This window comes from Aptenodytes forsteri, unplaced genomic scaffold, assembly GCF_000699145.1.
Source record: "Aptenodytes forsteri isolate BGI_AS27 unplaced genomic scaffold, ASM69914v1 Scaffold171, whole genome shotgun sequence".
Taxonomy (NCBI): domain Eukaryota; kingdom Metazoa; phylum Chordata; class Aves; order Sphenisciformes; family Spheniscidae; genus Aptenodytes; species Aptenodytes forsteri.
In genome coordinates, this window is record NW_008794211.1 from 4190365 (window position 1) to 4201854 (window position 11490).

General features: G+C 41.7%; 1 long non-coding RNA gene across 1 annotated transcript; it reads right to left on the bottom strand.

Moving 5' to 3' along the window:
- Positions 1 to 2382: 2382 nt before the first annotated feature.
- Positions 2383 to 9093, bottom strand: LOC109279643. The gene is made up of 3 exons (XR_002086273.1): positions 8928 to 9093; positions 7120 to 7547; positions 2383 to 2626 (listed from the first exon to the last, which is right to left on the bottom strand). It is a non-coding gene; the product is annotated as an uncharacterized LOC109279643 (long non-coding RNA).
- Between the last annotated feature and the right edge of the window lie 2397 nt (positions 9094 to 11490).

An 11490-nucleotide genomic window follows, 5' to 3' on the forward strand; every position in this document is an offset into this window, starting at 1 on the left:
CCATGCTTTCAACTCCTCTGCGAGCAGTTCAAATCCACAGCTCACGTATTGAACAAGTCTTTTTTTTCTCCCTTTTTTCAACCTGCCTAGCTCTGTGTTTGTTGCATTTACTCATAACAGAAGGGCAGCCATTTCACTCACCAGTTCCAGTCAGTTTAACCCAACCCATAATACCATCATTGTAGTCAACTTGCCGAGAGCTGGAAAAATTAGACATACCTGTTTGTAACGAATGCTCATAATTACACAACACGCAAACAACAAAGCAGTCTGCTAGATCCAATCACTCCCTCAATTTGAAGACATTAACATTGATAATTGCATACTGTGGAAGCTCAGAGGCACTAAACAAGATTGCCTCCTCCATACTTATCATGAGACAGTACCAGAGCAGAAGAACTTATATGCTAGGAGGAAAAAGATATATGACATCTCTTCTACAGATGAGGAATGGGATACAGAAATAATCATTCAGCCAAAGACGTAATAAAGAGTGTGTGGGGTAGAGCTGGAACCGTGTTACTGTAAATACTTGCCAGTAGCTTTGGCACTAAGCCACCTTTCTAAGACAAACTCTGGGACAAAACTGAAAGATTTTGTGAGGATGCCCAGGATCACAAATTCCATCTCTATGTGTAATTCTTTCTGAAGACCAATTTCTTATTTCCCAGTTTACTACAGATGAATCTGGAAGAGTAATTGAACGTTTATATCTGTCTGTCCATGCGGTGAAGGTGAGATATTTTTAACCTCTATAGGGGAGGACACACCATAAAGAGTGGCATCCACATCCAGATGCTCCATTTTTGTTAGCGTGTGATGCAACATCTTAAACAAGCTTATTTCTGGGTTCCCGATTTTCTGTTATTGGTGCCTGCAAATGTGATTCACAGAGAGGTGCTTTTTGATCTAGGTTCCTATACCTGGGAGAACAAAGCCATGACTTTCCAAACCTTACCAGCTTTGCCACTTTTTTTTTCCCCTAGTACTGAGCAAATATTGTAATTGCACTAGACCAGAAGATGAAAATTTTCCCATCCAGCATTTAATTTGATTTTCACCTCCGTTTCCACAAGACCGTACTTTCTCCATTCCACTTATCTGTATAATATAAAAATAATATAATCTACACAAATGCCGATATCTTTTAAAACAATTATGGCTTTCCACGCCCTCCACCTGCAGCAGGATGAGGTGTCACTTGCACTGCATATCACATCACCTACAATTACCAGTACACATCAACATACCTGCAAGGCAGCAGCATACTAAAAGCCTGACCTTAACCACCACTGATGCTGGAGGCTGGAGAACGTAGAAACAGAGCTGTAATACAGACCTGACTTCAGCTCTCATTTTAGTCGCTGCCTTGCAAAAACCCCACGTGGTTTAGATCCCTGGGCAGGACACTGGTCAGTCCGCCCGCCCTAACTGCATAAATTCCCAGCATGGTCTCTAGAGATGTGCAGGGAGGTTTTCTGTATACGAAGCTGCTCCTTTCCGTTGCGAGTGAAGAGAACTGATGGGAAGTGCTAGGTGTCTCCATCCCCTCATGATAAGAGTATTTCATAAGGTAAGAAACATAATTTCTAAACTCTGCTTTGCCCAAGAAAGACTGAATTTAGACTTTCTACACTGAAGACAGCTCTCTGCCCCCTGGGCCTTAGAGAATTTGGGGGAAAGCCTTCACCCCTCCCTCTGTGGGTCGCTGTGAACAGGCACACAGCATGAGGACTAGGGCACCACGGCCAAGTCTGATTCTTCCTCGGGAGCAGGTTGTCCTGTCCCTCCACAACACTAACCCATCAGAGAGAGGGAGTCACAGCCCTAGCCACACCCAGGCCCTCAGGCCACCCCAGAGCAGTCACGCCATTCAGGTGCCTGCCTGCCTGAACCGTGACAGCTCTGGGGAGCGAGAGATACCTGTCTCTTGTCTAACAGGTGCTTTTAGGCATGAATAGGTGACTACAGTAAGTGCCCAGGAAATTTTCAAGTGCAGTACAGAGACGCCTTGCAGTGCAAGAAGCAGACAGACTGGATTATTCTCTGAGCCTTAGGCTTTAGGCACCTAGGTGTCAATTTAAGCAGGCTGGATCCTGCACAGAGCCAACACCTTTTTAAGTGTTCATGTTCCTTTTCCAGGCCTTTCATAGCTCCTTGTCTATCAGCTCTCCCCGCTTAAGTTCCTCTCCTCCTAGCACAATGGCACCAAAATCATAGACCTGGTCAGAACATTTTCAAAGTGGTATTTAGTGAAATATCCCACTACATCAAAGCTGAAACATCTCAGAGGAACACGAACATTTCAACAGAGTTTCGCTTGTGACCAAAATGAAAACCCCCAATTGGATACCTGAGGTCTTTGATCTCAAACTAGGCTTTTAAACGCAGCTCTCTTTTCCAAATGCATTTGAAAGGGGCTGCTTTGTATTTTGTTCCCACAAAAGATACAGAGAGACTTCAAAAACCTCAAGAGCTTTCCATGGGATGGAATGGCTGTTCTTCATCCAGTTCTGCTCTAATGCTTCGCAGGAGAGGGGCTCAGGTAGGTGCATTCATGTCAACCACGTTGATCATTCAAGAAAGAGTGACTGGAAGCATGATGCATGTTCTCCTCCTTGTTTTCCTTCAAAAAATCACAATAAAATGAGGTAAGAATTCACTGCACATTTTGCCTAATTCTCCTAAAAAGCCAAAAGAAAAAATTAATAATCACTGTATTAAAACATATTTAATGATTACAAAGTATCCGGGAACCTCTTGTATCAATTTCTCTTCCTACACATGTCCAATTAGTCTTTAAATAGTTTACTTTAAGCTTTTATATAAGGAGTAGTCCAGCTTGGTTTATGTCTTTTTAAAAGACACTTAGTAGACATTTTGTGCAAGTAATTATTGAAGTCGCAATAGAAGACAAAAAAAAGGCTATCTTCTAACTCCATTACTGCACATTAATATATATTTCCTGACATTTACTGTCAGGATTCAGTTTTCTTTACGGTCAATCTAGTTTATGCAATTTAGTCTTTTATTGGCTGGGAATTTTTCAGACTAAGAATATCTCACAGTCCCTCTGTTGCATGATGATTCCCACCACCTTAGGTGTCAGTTTTATCAATCACAAGAACTATAGACTATTCTGAAAAATAAATTATTTGCCTTGGAAACTAATATGATTAGAGTCAAAAGTGTGAATAAGATTCAGAAAATGTTGCCTTTGCATGATGTGCACTCTCAGGAACAAAGAAAGAATTTCCATTTTCTATCTACCTTTCGGCCTTGAACATTTTTTGAGTGTAATTTGCATTTGAAATCAGGACAGAGTGTAAGTTAATGCCGCAATTTTTTCCTTTTAAACAGATCTCATGTTATTCTTCTGCCAGGTGGGCCCTTGTGTTACTCTCCCAGTTCCTCATTACATTGCAGCCAGTTCATATGGTCGTATGAAATTACTGTCAATATAATGAAAGTGTTTCATTTCAAGTCTCCTGAACTTATTTATCTACTGAGTCAGCAACAGCTTTGCGCTTGCTTGTATCCAGGTGACCCTCTAATGGGAATGAATGACATGTTGGATTATTTCAGCCCAAAAGGGTGAAGCTAGATTCCAAGAGAAAATTAATTATAGTTTCAAGTCAAAGATGACTCAAAAATAGATTATTTTATATCTCATATATTGTTGATTTATTGTAAAAAGATTTTCCACTTGAAGTAATGAGTTAGTTGTATTTTGGATTGAGGACAAGGAAACAAATTGAGCAGAAGGAATTGATCAGAAATTACTCTATCAAAACAATTAAAGCCAGATAATTTTCCTTGCGAAAAAAGGAAGGTCAGACTTAAACGGATCGGTACAATTTGATGGCCTCTTCCGTCCCCTCTAGATCTTGTGTATGTGAAGTCCTCTTTGGGCTCTCAAACAGGCAGAGAACAGGTAGGAGAGCATTTCTGGAAAAGCTTTCCCTTTGTTCTTGCCGCTGTTAGATGTAGTGGCCTCTCAGTTCCCGTGATCAGATGCATGCACGTACTCTAGCACGGGTGCAGGGAGCGGGACCTCCTGTAGCTCCGTAACGCCGTAGCCAAGCTGAGAGCATCTGCCTGCAGGAGGGAGTCATGCAGCTCAGGCACTGATACAACGGGCCAGGGAGGCCTCTCAGCCTGCTGAGCACACTCAGATCAAGCCGCAGCAATGGCTCTCACACTTGTAGGTGCTCCAGCCCCATACCTGGAGCTGCCCCAGCTGGGAGCACTGCCGAAGAAGTATTCTGGAATGATTTCTACACCCTCCTTCAGTTCAGATAGCACTGCATATTTAAGTATGTGCGCACAACCAAAAGGGATAACTGTGAATGATGCTCAGCAAACGTCTGGGAAGAGCTGTCAGATAAAGGCTTCATCAATTTTAGTATCCTCAGACAATTTGCATTAAAACAAAGGAATGGATGGATGTCATTGATTGAAGGAATCACTTCCAGCAGTGAAACATAAGAAGGCAGCAACTGAAAAGGTGCTGAAAGTTTTTGAGGTTTTTCATGCTGCCCAGAGCTGAGATGGATACCTGAACATGTCATAGTTTTCAAAGCAAAGGGATAATTTCCATTCACAATGGCACCTTTTTGGTAGAATATGGTCAGCCTACGGGGGGGAAAAATCAAGAATACCCATTTGATAATTCTGACAGAAAAATCTGTCAGATATGAAGGACTGAGATTGAAATTAAAAAATGAAAATGAACAGTGACGTACAAAAAGCCAGGTATCTGCCCCAAAACAGCAACAACAAATGGTAGCTTCTTCAAGTGTAAGGTCTTTGCAGCAGAGGCATTTTGTTTGATGTTTATGCAACAGGTAGTAGGGTTATAAACCATGTGTAGTGCTCTTAGTGCCACCTCGACTACTAACAGAACTGGATAAGCAGCATGGCTGCAGTCTAACATTGGCAAGCCTGGAAAGTGAAAGAAATTGTTAGGTTCATTAGAAGATAGTCCAATTCCTGCAGAACACTACTTCCAAGCCCTCGAGAAATGCTGCTGTTATTTCACCTGATCAAAGGACCTTGCTTTCAGGAGGAAATAGCGGGTGAATAATTCTCACACCGCTCTCCGAAGCAGAGTGACTCCATCAGCAACAGTGAAATTTCTCCTCCTCCATGAACAGATGCAAAGTGAGATTCCTGGGAGGGAAGCAGCTCAAAGGCTGTGTTATCTCCTTTGCTTAAAATCCAGCATCAGAGGCAAGCTGCTCTAACATGATGAATCAAAAAAAGAAACAGAAGCTTCCAGTCTAGAAGGTGCAAAAAGCAACTATGCACCAAAGGAAGTCTTTTATATCCTCAGTTCAGGTGTCAGTACCTGACTTCTTGCTGCCATCCAGGATATTACTCACAAAAAAAAAAAAAATTTCTCTGCATTGCAAGGAAGTGCTATGGACAGAAGTTTAACCTGTCCATCAGTTTTTATATCCTCAGTTCAGGTGTCAGTACCTGACTTCTTGCTGCCATCCAGGATATCACAAAAAAAAAAAAAATTTCTCTGCATTGCAAGGAAGTGCTATGGACAGAAGTTTAACCTGTCCATCAGTGAGGTGCAGTATCTAATACGTAACTTGTCCTTCCCTCTTACTCCCATGGATCTATGCACACTTCTGGTTATTTGTAAGATTAAAGATCATGCCATTAGTAGAAGCCATTCATTACAAACAGCTCAGGCATTTGACTTCCCCAGAACAGTAGACGTTGATTTTTGCTCTAGCTCCAGCAAACTAGTGATTAACTGGAAGCTATTCAGAGTTCCAGTGCCAAGGTGAGTAGAAAGCACTAAACAAGGTCTTGTGAACATCTTTTCTCTCTCTTATTAAAAGAAAAAATTGCACATTCAGGACAGCTGACACAATACGTTCTGGTGACTTCATTTCTGGCCCTTTTTTCTAGTCACAGGTTAGGGGTATTTGATGTTAGTACCACAGAGCATGTTTCTCCATTCAAAGGGGTCAGAGGGAGCGGCCAAAGCAGAGCTGTATCATGGGCTTAAACTCAGAATAAAATTCAGGTGCATATTCAAGTAACACTGCCTCCAGCTTCTGGCAATCGGGTCTACCAGGAGCTGAGCAAAAGGAGATGCACACCACCACACCGTGTTAAGCACAAGCCTCTGTGACTCCAGGTCCCCTTGTTCAGGGTCTGACCAGAGAAATCCCCAGTTTTCTTGTTCTCCAGCTGTCTCATTCTCTCCTGGGCAGAAGGAGGCTGCTCCCTCTGCAACAATGCTAATGGTGTTGTGAGATGTAGATACAGCTCTTTCAAAATTGCCCCCCAAAATTTGGATGGTTGAAAAGTAAGGGGAGAATTCGGGCCTCAGGAGAGTTAGTCTTCGTTCTGCCACTGGCTCGCCACTCCTGTCTTGTAAGCAGTCTTTGCCTCAGTTCCTCTCTCACACCTCTAGACAAGTCTGAGGACTCATTTGTCTTCCAGGGATGTTTTAACATGTAATGGAAGTTTTATTATATAGTATCATAAGCCTTTTGGATGAAAGGACCAATGTAAACTCAAAGAATTTACTAATGAAAACCATTAATAATAAAGGTAATTACAAAACTTTTGTAATGAGTCAACAACTTCAGAATATTTCAACGTCTGCATTATCTATTTATGATTTTAAAACAGAGGACGATAACAGAATTTTTGCAGAGATCTGTAAAAGGGATCAATTCTACATGATTATTAAAAAAGTAAGAATTTCTTCTGGGACAAAAACAAACCCTGGGAGTGGGGAAAAAAAGAAGGGGAACAAATCTTTAAGATATAGTACCATTTTCTAGGGCATAAAAAAACCTCTCAGAAATATACGCAGTTTAAGACTGGGGGCGGGGGAGAGCACTACAGATAGCTCCAAAAGAGTCAAAACCAGACACAGATTAATGCACTGAATATCACCAAAAGGAAAAAATTGTTAACATTAAAAACAGAACAGTAGAGAAGAAAATGGATGACATAGCAAAAGGAGACTGTTTCTAATGGAAAATAAGAAAAAATAAGAAAGGACACATAAACCAAATAACATATAATCAGAGAACTTTATATCCCATTTTATATTCCTCTGTTACATCATTGCATTTTTCTTACGTAGAAATGTTGAACGGTCAACAATATGAACATGTGCAAGGGTGTCACTCCTCCTTAGAAATCTCCCAGGTGCAGTTTTCTTGGCTTTTCCAAGTTACTTCTTCCTTTGAGATGAAGAGGTTTTCATTTTCCTAACCACCACACACATCATGACTCAAGTCTTATTAAATAAGCATCTAGCAGTACCTGATACCAAGAACTGAACAATTAACTGGTCCCTTTCTTCTTCTCCTCCATCACCTTTCCTGGCACCACAACCTTTACGTATTCCCTGATAAATTAGAGCTCTTTAGAAAACAAGCAACCCCACAACACAGTTTTCTCACAACAAACCTGTAAGATATAAGGTTTTCATGGTCTATTCCCTGCCTTTCTTGTCAGGGCCCAGCATATATTCTAGGCAGATTTTTCACCTCTGTTGGTGCGTCCTGAAAGTGGTAGTAAAATGTAAGCAAGAACAAGAAGAATGAGAAAAGTCACAAAAGCTTTGATCAACCCCTGCACATTGCAAATAATAAAACAATTGCTTCAATCAGAATTCAGTGCTGCAGTCTTTGACTTCAACAAAAGCCTGAGTTAAAATTACAAAACCAGACCTCAGTAATACTAAACCTTCAGCAGACAATGTTACTAATCGCTAGGCATCCGATGGGTCTTAGTTTAGTTTGCTGAAAAAGTTTAATTTTGCCCTACTTAATATTTGAAAGGTTTTTAAATTAACACCAGTATACAATGACTCCCACAAGATTTTACAAAAAGTCATGATCTGTTCCTTGTATTCAACACAAGTATTCACTAAGGAAACATAAGCTGATATGCTTGCTTGATGTTCACAAAGCATTTTGAAGATGAAAAGTATCATGTGCTAAACATGAAGCTAGTCTGACCATCTTCTCATTACACTACAGATAGACAATCTGTCAGAACAAGAAAAACGAGACACAAAGCTGGTCTGGTGAGGATCCTGTTTTGCCTTTGAAAAAATGTTAAAATAATTGATAGTTTCAATAATAGATAGTTTCAAAGTATTAAGCATTCCTTTGCTCACTGCTTCAAAGGGGTCCCCAAATACCTAGAAATAAAACTATTTTCCATTTCATGTTTGATAGGAAAAAGTATTAAAAAGACTCTTAAAAATACAAATAAAGAGATCTATCCACTTTTTGATCCACCTTTATCTAAAATTAAAAAAGAAATTTGAGTGCTTTACTTGTCCCCCTGTAATGAAAAGCCTCACAAAAAGACTCTGATTTGGAACTAATTTGCATTCTGAATACGCTGAATGGACTACAGAGACTATAGTAACCTTTAGAGAATCTTTGCTGCGTTAAAAAAGTAATTCATACTCTATCTCCTTCTACAGAAAATGAAAGGTTGAAAGATGTAAATTAGACAAAACAAACAAACCTTTCATAGTATATTATGAGCTCCAGGTCTCCTGTGCATTTACTAAAATTTGAGTAACTCCTCTTCCAATTTCAAGCACAGTAAATTTGAGCCATTTGACAAATGCCTTATCACCATTTTATTTAAGTGTTGCCACATACAGAAGCATATTTCAAGAAGAAATGCGTTGAGAAACAACTTCCTTGAACTTGTTTTTCTTTTCCTTACCCTCCCCCCCCTTTTTCTTATTATTTAAAACTCCCATAATTTCCAGCCTGGCTAACTGACTTTTAGCTTACATGACCATGCGGTGCATGTACATCTTCACATTTCCTGAATTCCTATGTTGAAACTCACTGGCCCACCTCAACAGATTTCAACAGCGTGGTTGAAGTCCCAAACAGAATTAAGTTCCTACTCACCCCATAAAACAGAGAGCTGGGGAAAAGAAAAACATCCTCTAAAAACCCGTTAAGAAATTGGGAACAACATACATTTGTCTCACGTGAGAGACAGTGAGCCTTTCTGAAGGCTCAGCTCACACGGAAGGTGTCTGTTAGACACCAGAATTCCCTTAGCTTCAGTGTTCATGGGGTTGTTCATTAGAGGGTAATAAAGTTAACTTCAAAAGCAGCAAAGTAGTAATTTGATAACAATTCCTTATCGCCACCCTGCAGCTTCATTAAAATTACCTGACTTTCACCCATGCAAGCTGTCTATCTTTCTTTATCTACCCGTGTCCTTATAATGACTCTGCCAGTCCTACATAACCATGCCATATTGCTTCTCCATAACCCCCAAATCCTTGGCCGCTCTGCCCTTTTGTCTCCCACTACACAAGTTTCTCTGCAGACCTGAGCAGCCATTATCATCGGCTAGGGAGACACTAACAGCTGACATACGCTTTGCAGATCTCCAACTCCAAGGAGTGCTGTGCAAGGTGACGTTTATCCTCCTGCCTTCGAAGACCGACGTCTGCTTGTGCAAGAGACACATGGCTTCACACCTTCCACCTCCCATGGTTAGGGTTGTGGTGGAGCTGTGTTAGCCCTTTTTCAAACACACCCAGTATAGCACTACTCCAAGCACTTGAATGGACAATCTAGTTATTAGGATTTGCTAACTGGAGGCGTGGGTTGGAGCTGGAGATATCCACAAGTCTTGTCATCACCAGCTGAGGAGAGATACTTCCAAACCTCCCTTGACTGCTGACAACTGACACCAAAGGGGACAAAATGACGTAATAAAACCACAAGCCTGCAGAAATCTGTGGCTGTTAACAGATTAAATATTTAATAGATAAATTAAATTAAATAATTAATAGATAAATCTATTATGTTAACAGAGTGGAAACAAAGAGCCTATCTCTACATGGGGCATACAGAAAGGTAAAGTCTCACTCAGGCACCACATTTAAGCAGGCTTGTGTTATCCACCTGACAAGACCTTTATTAAACCTCAGAGGATCCATCTCAACTTTCAATACCCAAGCAACTGATTCAGGGACGCAGCACTCACAAAAGTGGGAAACTAGAGCGGCTCAGCATTATTCATTCAGATTATTTGTTTTAAAGGGACATTTTACACGGAAGAAAATTTCTGTTGAGAGGAAAGGAGGGATTCTTAACATGTGCTCTTCATGCTCTAGGATTGCATCAACACTATTATCCTAGAATCAGAGGGGCAAAAAGGGCTGTGAGAGGCCATCTGGCCCTCCCCTTGCCCAAAGGTATGATCAGCTAGATCTAAACAATTCCCGAATGATATTTATCTAACCTGCTTTCAGATACACCTACAAGCTCCCGCAGCAATTTAGCTCAATGCTTCAGTGTGTGACTTGTTCTCTTCAGAGCATGCAGGAAGGACAAGCTATTCCCTATGTCTTAGTAACTGTCTTTGACGTGCAGGTTTCATTATGCTTCCCACTTCTCTTTTAGCAACTGAATATGCTCCACTCTTTCTACTTTTTTCCATCTACACTTCTCGTGATTTTCATTGCTCTACTCTGAATTTTACCAGTTCATATCTGCTAATTGCAGTGTCCAAAATGGACACAGGACTTCTTCAGGGCTTGTAAGATTTCTGTTGAAGGGTTTGCTATAAGCATTTTTCAGACATTTCTTTCTTTTTTCAGTCCCTCCATGATGCTGCCCTTTTTCCCACCAGATCACACTACCTGCCATCCCAGCCCTGCCCTCTCCCCAGCCTCCTTGAGCCCCCACCCCGCCATTTAGGTCATGCAAGACAGCAATTAAATCCCAATTTTTCCTCCCTTTCCCAGAGGGAACAAACGCAGCTCCCCAAGCATCTCTTCCTATGTTACATGCTCCAGAACCAAGACCACCACTGTGGCTTTCCTCTGGCCTCTCTCAGTCTACTCTCGTACTGGGGGTCCCCAAAATGCACACTGTATTGCAAATGTGGTCGCATGGGAGGTGAATAAAGGATAGCGATCATTTCCCTCAACCTGCTCACGACCTCCTGGCTGTGCTCGTGAGCTGGGGAGTTCAGAAGTGCGTGCCATGACTGCGGGCCCCTGCCTCCCTGCGGGCACACAACTGGGGTGCTCCCTGCCCTCAGCTTCAGCTTATGCCCCGGGGTGACACCTGCTGCTGTGATCCCACCCTGGGCCTTTGCCCTGCTCCTTATCTGCAGTCAGCAGCTCCCTCTCGCCTCAGGGTGGCTTGCACGGCAGGGGAGCCTCGGCTGCTCCAGACAGGAGGTGAGAAGGGGAGAGGCCACCCCTTGCCCCCACGTCCCCAAGGCTGGGGTGTACTGAGGTTATGAGGAATCACATTTTTCTTTGCCTACACATCTGCTGTGTCTTTTTTTGAAGTAAGACTGCAGGTTCTTCAGAGCCGAGACCATCTCAAGGCACTTAGCTATAGTGTTACAGTAACATGAATGATAAGTAAGAGTAAATACAGTATTTCAGTGTTACTGGAAATCAAATGTGAAGGGTCCAGCTGGAAGAGAATGCCATTT